This window comes from Calypte anna, chromosome 27 (assembly GCF_003957555.1).
Source record: "Calypte anna isolate BGI_N300 chromosome 27, bCalAnn1_v1.p, whole genome shotgun sequence".
In the NCBI taxonomy this organism is placed as follows: Eukaryota; Metazoa; Chordata; class Aves; order Apodiformes; family Trochilidae; genus Calypte; species Calypte anna.
The window spans coordinates 5,527,533-5,540,907 of NC_044272.1; the positions used below are offsets into that span (position 1 = coordinate 5,527,533).

General features: G+C 47.6%; 3 pseudogenes; 1 reads left to right on the plus strand and 2 right to left on the minus strand.

Annotated features, from left to right (window-relative positions):
• Positions 1-5,019: 5,019 nt before the first annotated feature.
• On the minus strand, positions 5,020-6,200 carry LOC115599768 (annotated as a pseudogene).
• Positions 6,201-7,765: 1,565 nt separating this feature from the next.
• Positions 7,766-8,774, plus strand: LOC115599769 (annotated as a pseudogene).
• Positions 8,775-11,330: 2,556 nt separating this feature from the next.
• Positions 11,331-12,511, minus strand: LOC115599770 (annotated as a pseudogene).
• Positions 12,512-13,375: the final 864 nt, after the last annotated feature.

Consider the following 13,375-nt stretch of genomic DNA (forward strand, 5'->3'; position numbering starts at 1 on the left):
CTGACTTATTTTGTTACATAAGATAACATGCTAATGATATATTGTCATAAGCAGCATACCAATAATGCAAAAGCAATAACATACCAATAATGCAAAAGCAATAATAACATATATACTAATACAAAAGCAATAATAACATACTAGTAATATGAAAGCAATAATAACATATATAACTGATAAGCCTTGCCTAATTAAATCTGTAAGCCAACAAGCTAACTGGCATATTTTATGATTTTTATCAGTTCTTACCAAAGGCTTTTCCTCTTGCTATGTGTGATACAAATGAAACAGCAAGAAACCCAAATTTCAAATTTTCCCTTATATTCTAGGCCCAATTGTTGCATTGACCAGTTTGATCACAAATGTTATTAATAACTCATTAGTGCTCTCATCATGAGGTCACGCTCTTTTTTCTTCTCATGAGGGTATACGCTCTTCCCTTTTCTTTTCCCTTTTTTTTTTTTTTTTTTTTAATTGTAATGAAAATAGTTTTATTATCGAATCATGTGCTCTAATGGTTTCAAACTAAACTTGAAGAAATTTCTTTGTATCACAGCACTCCCTGCACAGTATACAGTATTTTGCAATGCAGCTTTGAGCACCTTTTAAATTCTTTTCTTAAATAATAGACCAAATTATAATCAATGTGCCCATCAAAGTAAGTTGTTTTAAAATAACTGGAGTTTGCATAAAAGCAGAATAGTGACACTACCTAATTGAAGTTACTTTTTTTTTTTTTTTATATGTAAATGTCTTCATCTTTTTATATGGCTTAACACATTAAAAAAAATTCTATTTCATGGATAGCTAAAATCTGTCAAAGAAAATATCACTAGCTTTCATGAGTAGCAGGTAACCCTCAAGTTATTACCTACCAAGATTCATGCCTGGACATTTGATGCCCAGAATTATGTAAAAATATTTTCCACTTCTGTTTCATACCTTTCAGAAGGCATTAGAAAAACTTTTCTTTTTTTTTTTTTTTTTTTTTTTTTTTTTTTTCTTTAACGAGGCTACGTGGTGTCCTTTCCTCCCCCTCCTTGCTGGCAGCACCGCCAGGCACACGAAGGGGGGTTGAAAAGCAGCCGCGGGGGAAAGAGGCGGGGGGGGGGGGAGAATTTCTTTCTCTCCACAGCATTTCTCGGCCTCTGAAAAAACATTCTCGTTACTCTATCATACTCTTTACCAATATATGAGAAAAATTTAACAACACCTACCAAAAACTTTAAAAACCAAAACACTATTACTACTAAAATCTGGTGGAATCAGCCTAAAATAAAATAAATCAGTACAATCTCCCAAACCAAATACTTGTATCAGAAATATTATCACTTGTGAATCCATATTTAAAGGCATTTGTTTCCATGGTCAAACCCATCTGCTCGGTACCCAACGCACTCCAGTACCTGTAAGTAAGCACATGTAACCTCGACCAGTCAGTTTCACCTCTGCCGGCCCTTCCCATTGTCCAGTGATGGAATCCTTGAATTCCACCAAAATTTTGTGGAAGGTTCTGAAGCAAAGTCTGCTAAAGCTTTTTGGTGAATCAGTATCGGAGGTTCTGTACGATCTCCTGTAATGCGTAAATAGTTCATGACATACACAGCCTTACTTAACCGGTCCTGAGGAGGACTCCCTTCCTCCTCCCTTTTTGTCTTTCAAGGAGTGTCTTTAGTACAGAATGGCAACGTTCCACTACTGCTTGACCCGTAGGGTTATGAGGAATACCAGTAACATGTCGAATACCCCATTGTCCACAAAACTGTCGAAAACGAGCAGAAGAATAAGCGGGGCCATTGTCCGTCTTAATAGACTGAGGTACTCCAAGAACAGCAAAGGATACATATAGATGTCTGATAACATGTTTTGTTGCCTCACCAGTCTGAGCAGAGGCCCAAACGGCCATAGAAAAAGTATCTATAACAACATGCACATATCTTAAGCGTCCAAACTGTTGTACAAGAGTGACATCCATTTGCCACAGCTCCAAGGATTTTAAACCTTTAGGATTGACTTCCATCCCAATACCAAATCAACCTTTTGGCAATCAGGACAAGATTTCACAATTCCCTGGGCATCCCCCAGAAGTAAATGAAATTGCTTCGCTAGCACTTTAGCAGTTTGATGGAAAAATGCATGAGATTGTCGAGCTTGTGAAAAAACATCAACAGAAGAACCAGTCCACACTGGTGCAACTAAATGGTCAGCTCGGTTATTACCGATAGCCAAACCTCGGTCACTAAGATGACTCTGGATATGAGTGATAAAATAAGGATGTTCTCTTTCTGATAAGAGTCTTAATAACTTCTGCAATAAGAAATACAAATGCTTATTCGAAATTTCCTTCAAAATGGCATGATACATTCTCAAAACAATACCTACTACATAAAGTGAATCAGAGACTATATTTACAGCAGTATTATTCCACGTTTCAAAAACCCAAATAACCGCAGTAAGTTCAAGGGTTTGCAAAGAGTCAAATGACTTCCCTGGAAGTCTTTTTTTTTCTTTTTTTTTTTTTTTCTGCCGGTGTCCGTAAAGACCATTATGCCGTCCACTGGACTGTCAGACAAAAAACTACATGATTCCCTCTGCATGTTAGATAAAGGTGGTAACAAGCAATATGAGGGGTAAGAATTCGTTATTTCCTCTTCTGTTGCCAATTAAGTTATCTCTTTCCCAGTAACTCATTCTCAGAAAGCCTCTAACTAGGCCTCAATAACCATTAACCCAATGTGGCCTAAATTAAAGTAAGTCAGGATTGCTCACAACCTGTATATTTCTGAACTGTTTCCCCAACAGGAATAGGAAAATATTTTGCCTCTTGAATCAATATTTCCTCTGGCTACCCACCTTAGTTTACTTTTTAAAAATGTATCAGTCAACAGAACCCTGGCTCCCCAACTTCAATTTACACTGTTTAATATTTATCACACCTGGCTCCACTGGGCACAATCTCAGCAGAACTAAAAAGATAAAATGCTAATAGCGCTTTCAAGACATCTAATGGAAATTGTCAGTAAATAAGATGTAATTCAGGAAAAGACCTGAATATCAAAAGGAAGGTCCCAGGTCATCAATTGCAACCCTCTGACAATAATTAATGGAAAGAAAGAACTTTTTACTATATAAAAAACTGGAGGAAAAAGAGAAAATTAGCAGCATCAGCAGCACCTGCATCAGTGCAGCGGTGGTAAAATCAGAAGCAAAGGCAGAGCAACAGGTTCCATCCCCAGCAAGAGAAAGCAACGACTGTGATGAACAGCCCAAGCATGGTCAGACCTTTACCTGCAGTACATGTGTTCTGCCCACTGCCAAGTGTGTCTGCTGGTTCCTCAGGCAGTAGGAGAAATCATAGATCTGTTGAACCACAGCTTTGTTCCTTCACTCTCGTCTGGGCTGCTGATTCGTTCTGGTCTGTTCCTGGACAGTAGCAAAGGAGAACAAGACACCTATCACTGATGTCATTCTCCATGGCCTCCCAGGCCTCTCAAGGTTGGTTCATGGGCCCATGTGCCATTATTTTCTTGGTATATCTTCTTATCTGGGTAGGGAATAACCCATTCATTATTGCCACGTGGAGCAACCTGCACCTGCTGACTTTACTGCATTTCCTCTTCCTCATCAGGAGGAATGCTACAGCACCACTGTTGTATCAAAAAACATGAAGACTCTTTGTCCCCAGGAAAAGAATTTGATTTGCCTGCTTGCTGGCTCAGTCGTTTTCACCCTTCTTGCTGACTCTCACGGACTTCTTGATCCTCTCGGTGGTGCTCTTCAAATGTAGAGTCACCAATGTGATCTGGAGCACCAAGAGGAGACCCTCCCATGGTGTATGGGATGCCATGTGCCTGAGCCACTCTTCTGAGCCCAGCAGGACTTCCTGTTCTGCACCCAGGAGCCCATGGACACCTGAGGGATCCCAGGACTAAAAGATTACACAGAGATGAAGGCCAAGGTTTAAAAAGAACCTGTCAAGTGTAATTGAAAGCACACCAGAATGGCAGCCTTAACAGTGAAGCCAGGAGTCATTTGGGAATGCTCTGTGCTCTGATGGCATCTGCCCAGTCAAAAACTGTCTGCCAGCAGCGGGGGGAAGGCCAGATGGTAAATCTTTGGGTACTGGGTGCCCTCAGGAACCCCCTGGGTTTCCTGAGTGTACTTGTTTCACAGGGAGTGGGGTCTGCATTGTGTAAGTGAGTGGGGCTGAAAACAATCCCAACTTGTGAATTAGCTCAGATGTTCATGCCTGGAGGACAGCTGGGCTATACCGGGTGCTGAAGGAGTGTCTGAGGTACCTCTCTCATCTGCCTGTTGCCCACGTGTGCTGGCCATGGACCATAACTCAGGTAATGGAGGAGAAACGAAGGCAGAGATGAGGCTGCGGGCCCTCCTCAGCCATGATTGTTTTCCCATTACCACCCCTGCCACCCTTTGGAGACATCCTTTAAGGGATGGCCACTGCCTGTGGAGTAGCCAGGGATGTCTACATCAGCTCCAAAAGAAAGGCTGTGAAACAAAATCCACTGCAGGGAGTCCAGCCCCCCCTCCCCCTTCTTCCAGGTCTCCCTCTGAGACTGGGAGGCAGATTCTGAGACACAGGTGGAAGGAGGACTCAGAGGCCCAGACTTGGATGCAGCACAACTTTAATGAGTCTAAAGGGGAAAAGGAAGAGGCTCACAGGGTGCACCAGGGACAGCCACCAAGAGGCTGTGGTGGAGTTCCTGTAGGATGTCCTCCTCCCTGCCTTAGAGAGGGAGGTGAAAAGTCCCCTGCTAGGCTGGCACTGGGAAAAAAAAGAGACAGGAAAGGAAGGAGAGAGCAAAGAGAATATAAAGAAGAGATGTAGCCTTAGGCCATGCTTATAGAGAGCCCGGGCTGGCCGCTTCCTGCCATCGTTTACAGGAGGTGCCAGGGATGAAGAGCTATCCTAAATACAAAAGCACAAAGCTCCATCTCTTCTCCAGCAGAGTGTTCTAAGGTCCTGAGAGGTTCTTGCCAGGGACATTGCCAGGATGTTTAGCAGGGGGAGCATCTGTAGCAGCTGGCAATGCAGGAGAGGTCACAGCAGCCAGAGTTGATGGGCACTCCATCACAGCTGAGGATGCTGCCAACAGCAGCGGAGGTGGAGGAGCCCACGACGGTGTTCTGTGGGAAGGAGCTAAGGATGGGTCCGGGCAGGGTCACCACCACGGGGGAGGGCTCAATGACAACGATGGAGCTCTGGCACTGCCTGCAACAGGGCTCATTGCAGCTGCTGGCCAGAGGGGTTGGGCCACAGGACTGGCCGCAGGGCTGGCAGCAGGGCTGGCACTTCTCGTTGCAGGACATGTCTCTGGGAGAGAGGTTCACCTGGAAGAGAGAGTAAGGAGGAAGCAAAGCACAGAGATGCATGAGGATCAGCACTTCACACAATCACACTGGAGACAAGGTATTTCAAGGCTCAGCATAGGCTGCCCAGCTCAGAGCCCAGCTGTCATCTCAACTAAGTGCCAGCCTCTCTCCATGAGAGTCCTCCTCTCTCCTCCCCTCTCCCATGAGAAGCAGCTCCCAGCCCTGGGATAGCACAGCCCACATCGCCTGAGACATACATAGAGGAGAGAACTGATCTTGAAGGAGAAGGAGAAGAGGCTTTGCACTCACCTGATTCCCAAGGAGAAGGAGGTGAGAAAAGTCGATGAGGGAGCAGAGAGCTGGGCTGCCTTTTATAGCAGCCCTGCACTGCCTCAGGCCCAGAGGCACCTGTTGGGAAGTAATGCTTCTCTGACAAGCCCCTGTCAAATGCAAAGCATCCCAGGTAATGGTATGGGACATTTCCTGGTTTCCTGCACTACTGCTGACTTTTCATTTCCTGCCTTCTGTCACGTGTTTGCCCATATGAAGTCTGCTGTAAGTGCCATCGTGAGATACCGAGGGATTTCCAGGGATGATGGATGTCAGCACAAGCAGAAGTCTCAGCTCAAGTGCTGGTGGCATCCCATGCAATCAGATGATGTGCAAGTTGGTCATTCCTGTGGGTTGGTTTGCGGTGAAATTGTTGAATTTCTTCAGAGTAGAATCATAGAATCTTTCAGGATGGAAAAGACCCTTGGGATCATTGAGTCAAATCATTGGGGCACCTGGCTAGAGGCATGTTCCATACCCTACAGCATCATGCCCTCAATATATCCGAGGAGGTCGAATTTGTTGAAGGCTGGCATTGACGGAATACTGGCTGAGCATGCCTCAGTTGGTGGTGAACAACTGTTTGACATTACTGTGTTTGTCTTGGTTTGATTTGCATTACTTGGTGAGTGTTCTTCTTGCTACTTTTGTTTTTGTGGTTAGGATACTTTTTGTTGTTTGTTTTTTCCTGAATTTTTTCTTAGGAGGATTTTTTGTTGCTGTTCTTTCGTTGGTTGGTTGGTTTTGCGGTTTTCATATTTGTTGTTTTGTTTGTTTGTTTGTTCCCATTTTGGAATTTCAGCTGGGACAGGAGACAGGGCTGATCCTTCGCTCTGTGCCTCTGAAGCCTCTGGCCATGGGTTTTGAACAGCTGTGTCAGCTCCTGGAGACACAGAGAGTTCTCTGTGGACTGGCTGGAGCCCAGAGTCTCTCCAATGTCTCCTGCCAGGTCTCCCTCACCTCAGACCTCCAGCCCTTAGGGCACCTCATGCCATGAGTTTCTGACTCACTCCTGAAGCAGGAACCTGTCATCCCTGCAGGCTGTGGTCACAGTGTCCAAGTTCCAAGCATTTACCTTTCTCCTGGGCCTCAACTCCAAAGGTTCTGAGTCCTGTGAAGCAAGCACGGGGGCTCGACGAGGAGCTCCAGGAAAGCCTGTAGCTGGTTGGTGCAGTTTTAAATCCTGTCCGTGTGCTTCACAAAGTAATGAAATGGGAAACTGTTTCTGGTTGTGCTTTCCTAAGGTCTCCATTAGCAACGTGCAAGTGGACTCAGTCCCTTTGTGGAGGAAATCTGCTCAGGGTTCCCCGACCTGTCCTGATGGTGCCAGTCAGAAGCCTGAGCAGAGGCTCTGGAGATTCAATTTCATAGAATGTCTGTCTTGGATTGGAAGAGATCTTAAAGATCACCTAATCCCAGCTCTGTTCCATGGACAGGGAAACACACCACCAGACAATTCTACTCCAAGCTCCATCCAACCTGGCCTTGAACACTTCCAGGGATGGGGCATCCCTGTCTTCTATGGGCAACCTGAGCCATGGTCTCATCACCCACACACCAAACTATTTCTTGCTAATGCCTCATGGAAATCTCCCCTCTTTCAGCTCAACACCATTCATCCTCATCTCATCAGTCCAGGCCATTGTAAGAAGTCCTTTCCCATCTTTCCTGTGGTCCTTTCGGATACAAGAAGATGCTCGGTCTTCCCTGTAGCCTTGTCTTCTCCAGGCTGAACAACCCCATCTCTCACAGCTGTCTCCAGAGCAGAGGTACTACAGCCCAAGGATCATCTGAGTAGCTTGAACACTTCTCAGTGAAGACTGAGGCAAAAGTGTTCAAGTACCTCACCCTTCCCCATATTGTGTAACCAGGTCTTCCCTTTCTATCTGAAGAGGACAAGCATTTTCCCTGGCCTCTCTTGTACCACTGACACACCTTCAAAAGCTTTTCTTGCTGTCCTTGCTGCCCCCTGTGCCTGCCGAACTTAGAAGAAGGATAATAAGCTTCAGAATTTCATCTGGCATTGGCCTGCACATGAGGACCCTGTGTCCCACCACAGTCGACGGAATCACTGCACATCAAGAGGACTGATAAAAGGATGATGGCGTGCACGGGCAGGGAGGTTGTCTTGGCCTTCCTCTTGCCAAGTAAAGGAAGAAATGGAAGGCACATGGGGAAGAGACAGCATTGCTTCCACTGATGTCTTTCAAACCTGGAAATCCTCATACCTTGCATCCCGGCACTTACAGAAGCCTTCATCTTGGAAAATGTGAGGCAGAAGGGAGGAAATGAAAAGGCAGAAGTGCAGGAAGCCAAGACACAGCCTATACCATTACCTGGGATGGTTTAATTTGACAGGAGCTTGTCGGAAAATTATTACTCTCAACAGGGTGCCTCTGGGCCTGAGGCAGCGCAGGGCTGCTATAAAAGGCAGCCCAGCTCTCTGGTCCCTCATCCACTTCTCTTGCCTCCTTCTCCTGGGGAATCAGGTGAGTGCAAAGCCTCTTCTCCTTCTCCTTCAAGATCAGTTCTCTCCTCTATGTTATATCTCAGGCGATGTGGGCTGTGCTATCCCAGGGCTGGGAGCTGCTTCTCATGGGAGAGGGAAGGGAAGAGAAGAAGCTTCCTAAAGGGAGCCTGGGACTTAGTTGAGATGACACCTGGGTTTTGAGCTGGGCAACATGTGATAGGCTTTGAGATATCTTGGCTCCAATGTGGTTGTGTGAAGTGCTGATTCTCATGCATCTCTGTGCTTTACTATCTCTTCTTCTGTCTCCCAGGTGAACGTCTATTCCAGAATCATGTCCTGCTACAACCAGTGCCAGCCCTGCTGCCAGCCCTGTGGCCCAACCCCTCTGGCCAGCAGCTGCAATGAGCCCTGTTGCAGGCAGTGCCAGAGCTCCACCATTGTCATCCAGCCCTCCCCTGTGGTGGTGACCCTGCCCGGACCCATCCTCAGCTCCTTCCCACAGAACACTGCCGTGGGCTCCTCCACCTCTGCTGCTGTTGGCAGCATCCTCAGCTCTGATGGAGTGGCCATCAACTCCGGGGGTGTGGACCTCTCCTGCATTACCAGCCGCTACTGTGGCAGAAGATGCCCCCCTTGCTAAAGCTGCTGGCAGTGTCCCTGGCAACAACCTCCCAAGACCTCAGGACATGATGCTGGACAGAAGATAGAGCTCTGCAACATTCTCTTTCTGCTTTGTGGCATTATTTTCTTCATCTCACTTTTCTCTATACATTTTTTTGTGTTTTTCTCCCAGTGCCAGCCCCACAGTGGCAGTGATCTGTTGTCCTCCCTCCCTCTGAAAGGCCGGCAGGAGACCACCTGGCAGGAGGTCCACCACAGCCTCTTCTTCGCTGATAGTGGTTTCCCTTTGAGCCATCCCCTTTTCCTCCTTAATCTCATTAAAATTTGTTGCATCTAAGTCTCAGCATTTGAGTTCTCTTTCCAAAATCTGCTAAAGGAAGAGATGAAGGAATAGGAGGGTGGGATTCCCTGCAGTGGGTTTTTTCACGGGGAAACATGGTACATTAATTTCATGTGTCCATAAAGAAAGTGGTCAGTATTGCTTCCACAGAATGTGCTGCTCAATGGTTGTCTGGCCCTAGCTCAACTCCCTTTTTCAAAGACTTTTGCAGCTCTCACCCAGAGTTCTCACCTGTTCCTCATCACAACTGATGAAATCTCCAGTGATGGTCTACATTATGGACAATGGTATAGGCACCTTGGGTACATGGTGTAGGCAATTAATAAGGAGGCAGTTAGGAAAGAAGTGCACCCTGGGCTTACCACATATACAGGGTCATGCAGCAACAGTCAACCGCTTCATGGCAATTGTCTGTTCCAGCAAAGCAGAAATGTTGGTCGGAATTCTGCCAGATCCTCTCTTCTACTGCTTGGACTTCAGCCCAAGCATGGTCAGACCTTTACCTGCAGTACATGTGTTCTGCCCACTGCCAAGTGTGTCTGCTGGTTCCTCAGGCAGTAGGAGAAATCATAGATCTGTTGAACCACAGCTTTGTTCCTTCACTCTCGTCTGGGCTGCTGATTCGTTCTGGTCTGTTCCTGGACAGTAGCAAAGGAGAACAAGACACCTATCACTGATGTCATTCTCCATGGCCTCCCAGGCCTCTCAAGGTTGGTTCATGGGCCCATGTGCCATTATTTTCTTGGTATATCTTCTTATCTGGGTAGGGAATAACCCATTCATTATTGCCACGTGGAGCAACCTGCACCTGCTGACTTTACTGCATTTCCTCTTCCTCATCAGGAGGAATGCTACAGCACCACTGTTGTATCAAAAAACATGAAGACTCTTTGTCACCAGGAAAAGAATTTGATTTGCCTGCTTGCTGGCTCAGTCGTTTTCACCCTTCTTGCTGACTCTCACGGACTTCTTGATCCTCTCGGTGGTGCTCTTCAAATGTAGAGTCACCAATGTGATCTGGAGCACCAAGAGGAGACCCTCCCATGGTGTATGGGATGCCATGTGCCTGAGCCACTCTTCTGAGCCCAGCAGGACTTCCTGTTCTGCACCCAGGAGCCCATGGACACCTGAGGGATCCCAGGACTAAAAGATTACACAGAGATGAAGGCCAAGGTTTAAAAAGAACCTGTCAAGTGTAATTGAAAGCACACCAGAATGGCAGCCTTAACAGTGAAGCCAGGAGTCATTTGGGAATGCTCTGTGCTCTGATGGCATCTGCCCAGTCAAAAACTGTCTGCCAGCAGCGGGGGGATGGCCAGATGGTAAATCTTTGGGTACTGGGTGCCCTCAGGAACCCCCTGGGTTTCCTGAGTGTACTTGTTTCACAGGGAGTGGGGTCTGCATTGTGTAAGTGAGTGGGGCTGAAAACAATCCCAACTTGTGAATTAGCTCAGATGTTCATGCCTGGAGGACAGCTGGGCTATACCGGGTGCTGAAGGAGTGTCTGAGGTACCTCTCTCATCTGCCTGTTGCCCACGTGTGCTGGCCATGGACCATAACTCAGGTAATGGAGGAGAAACGAAGGCAGAGATGAGGCTGCGGGCCCTCCTCAGCCATGATTGTTTTCCCATTCCCACCCCTGCCACCCTTTGGTGACATCCTTTAAGGGATGGCCACTGCCTGTGGAGTAGCCAGGGATGTCTACATCAGCTCCAAAAGAAAGGCTGTGAAACAAAATCCACTGCAGGGAGTCCAGCCCCCCCCTCCCCCTTCTTCCAGGTCTCCCTCTGAGACCGGGAGGCAGATTCTGAGACACAGGTGGAAGGAGGACTCAGAGGCCCAGACTTGGATGCAGCACAACTTTAATGAGTCTAAAGGGGAAAAGGAAGAGGCTCACAGGGTGCACCAGGGACAGCCACCAAGAGGCTGTGGTGGAGTTCCTGTAGGATGTCCTCCTCCCTGCCTTAGAGAGGGAGGTGAAAAGTCCCCTGCTAGGCTGGCACTGGGAAAAAAAAGAGACAGGAAAGGAAGGAGAGAGCAAAGAGAATATAAAGAGGAGATGTAGCCTTAGGCCATGCTTATAGAGAGCCCGGGCTGGCCGCTTCCTGCCATCGTTTACAGGAGGTGCCAGGGATGAAGAGCTATCCTAAATACAAAAGCACAAAGCTCCATCTCTTCTCCAGCAGAGTGTTCTAAGGTCCTGAGAGGTTCTTGCCAGGGACATTGCCAGGATGTTTAGCAGGGGGGGCATCTGTAGCAGCTGGCAATGCAGGAGAGGTCACAGCAGCCAGAGTTGATGGGCACTCCATCACAGCTGAGGATGCTGCCAACAGCAGCGGAGGTGGAGGAGCCCACGACGGTGTTCTGTGGGAAGGAGCTAAGGATGGGTCCGGGCAGGGTCACCACCACGGGGGAGGGCTCAATGACAACGATGGAGCTCTGGCACTGCCTGCAACAGGGCTCATTGCAGCTGCTGGCCAGAGGGGTTGGGCCACAGGACTGGCCGCAGGGCTGGCAGCAGGGCTGGCACTTCTCGTTGCAGGACATGTCTCTGGGAGAGAGGTTCACCTGGGAGAGAGAGTAAGGAGGAAGCAAAGCACAGAGATGCATGAGGATCAGCACTTCACACAATCACACTGGAGACAAGGTATTTCAAAGCTCAGCATAGGCTGCCCAGCTCAGAGCCCAGCTGTCATCTCAACTAAGTGCCAGCCTCTCTCCATGAGAGTCCTCCTCTCTCCTCCCCTCTCCCATGAGAAGCAGCTCCCAGCCCTGGGATAGCACAGCCCACATCGCCTGAGACATACATAGAGGAGAGAACTGATCTTGAAGGAGAAGGAGAAGAGGCTTTGCACTCACCTGATTCCCAAGGAGAAGGAGGTGAGAAAAGTCGATGAGGGAGCAGAGAGCTGGGCTGCCTTTTATAGCAGCCCTGCACTGCCTCAGGCCCAGAGGCACCTGTTGGGAAGTAATGCTTCTCTGACAAGCCCCTGTCAAATGCAAAGCATCCCAGGTAATGGTATGGGACATTTCCTGGTTTCCTGCACTACTGCTGACTTTTCATTTCCTGCCTTCTGTCACGTGTTTGCCCATATGAAGTCTGCTGTAAGTGCCATCGTGAGATACCGAGGGATTTCCAGGGATGATGGATGTCAGCACAAGCAGAAGTCTCAGCTCAAGTGCTGGTGGCATCCCATGCAATCAGATGATGTGCAAGTTTGTCATTCCTGTGGGTTGGTTTGCGGTGAAATTGTTGAATTTCTTCAGAGTAGAATCATAGAATCTTTCAGGATGGAAAAGACCCTTGGGATCATTGAGTCAAATCATTGGGGCACCTGGCTAGAGGCATGTTCCATACCCTACAGCATCATGCCCTCAATATATCCGAGGAGGTCGAATTTGTTGAAGGCTGGCATTGACGGAATACTGGCTGAGCATGCCTCAGTTGGTGGTGAACAACTGTTTGACATTACTGTGTTTGTCTTGGTTTGATTTGCATTACTTGGTGAGTGTTCTTCTTGCTACTTTTGTTTTTGTGGTTAGGATACTTTTTGTTGTTTGTTTTTTCCTGAATTTTTTCTTAGGAGGATTTTTTGTTGCTGTTCTTTCGTTGGTTGGTTGGTTTTGCGGTTTTCATATTTGTTGTTTTGTTTGTTTGTTTGTTCCCATTTTGGAATTTCAGCTGGGACAGGAGACAGGGCTGATCCTCCGCTCTGTGCCTCTGAAGCCTCTGGCCATGGGTTTTGAACAGCTGTGTCAGCTCCTGGAGACACAGAGAGTTCTCTGTGGACTGCTGGAGCCCAGAGTCTCTCCAATGTCTCCTGCCAGCTCTCCCTCACCTCAGACCTCCAGCCCTTAGGGCACCTCATGCCATGAGTTTCTGACTCACTCCTGAAGCAGGAACCTGTCATCCCTGCAGGCTGTGGTCACAGTGTCCAAGTTCCAAGCATTTACCTTTCTCCTGGGCCTCAACTCCAAAGGTTCTGAGTCCTGTGAAGCAAGCACGGGGGCTCGACGAGGAGCTCCAGGAAAGCCTGTAGCTGGTCGGTGCAGTTTTAAATCCTGTCCGTGTGCTTCACAAAGTAATGAAATGGGAAACTGTTTCTGGTTGTGCTTTCCTAAGGTCTCCATTAGCAACGTGCAAGTGGACTCAGTCCCTTTGTGGAGGAAATCTGCTCAGGGTTCCCCGACCTGTCCTGATGGTGCCAGTCAGAAGCCTGAGCAGAGGCTCTGGAGATTCAATTTCATAGAATGTCTGTCTTGGATTGGAAGAGATCTTA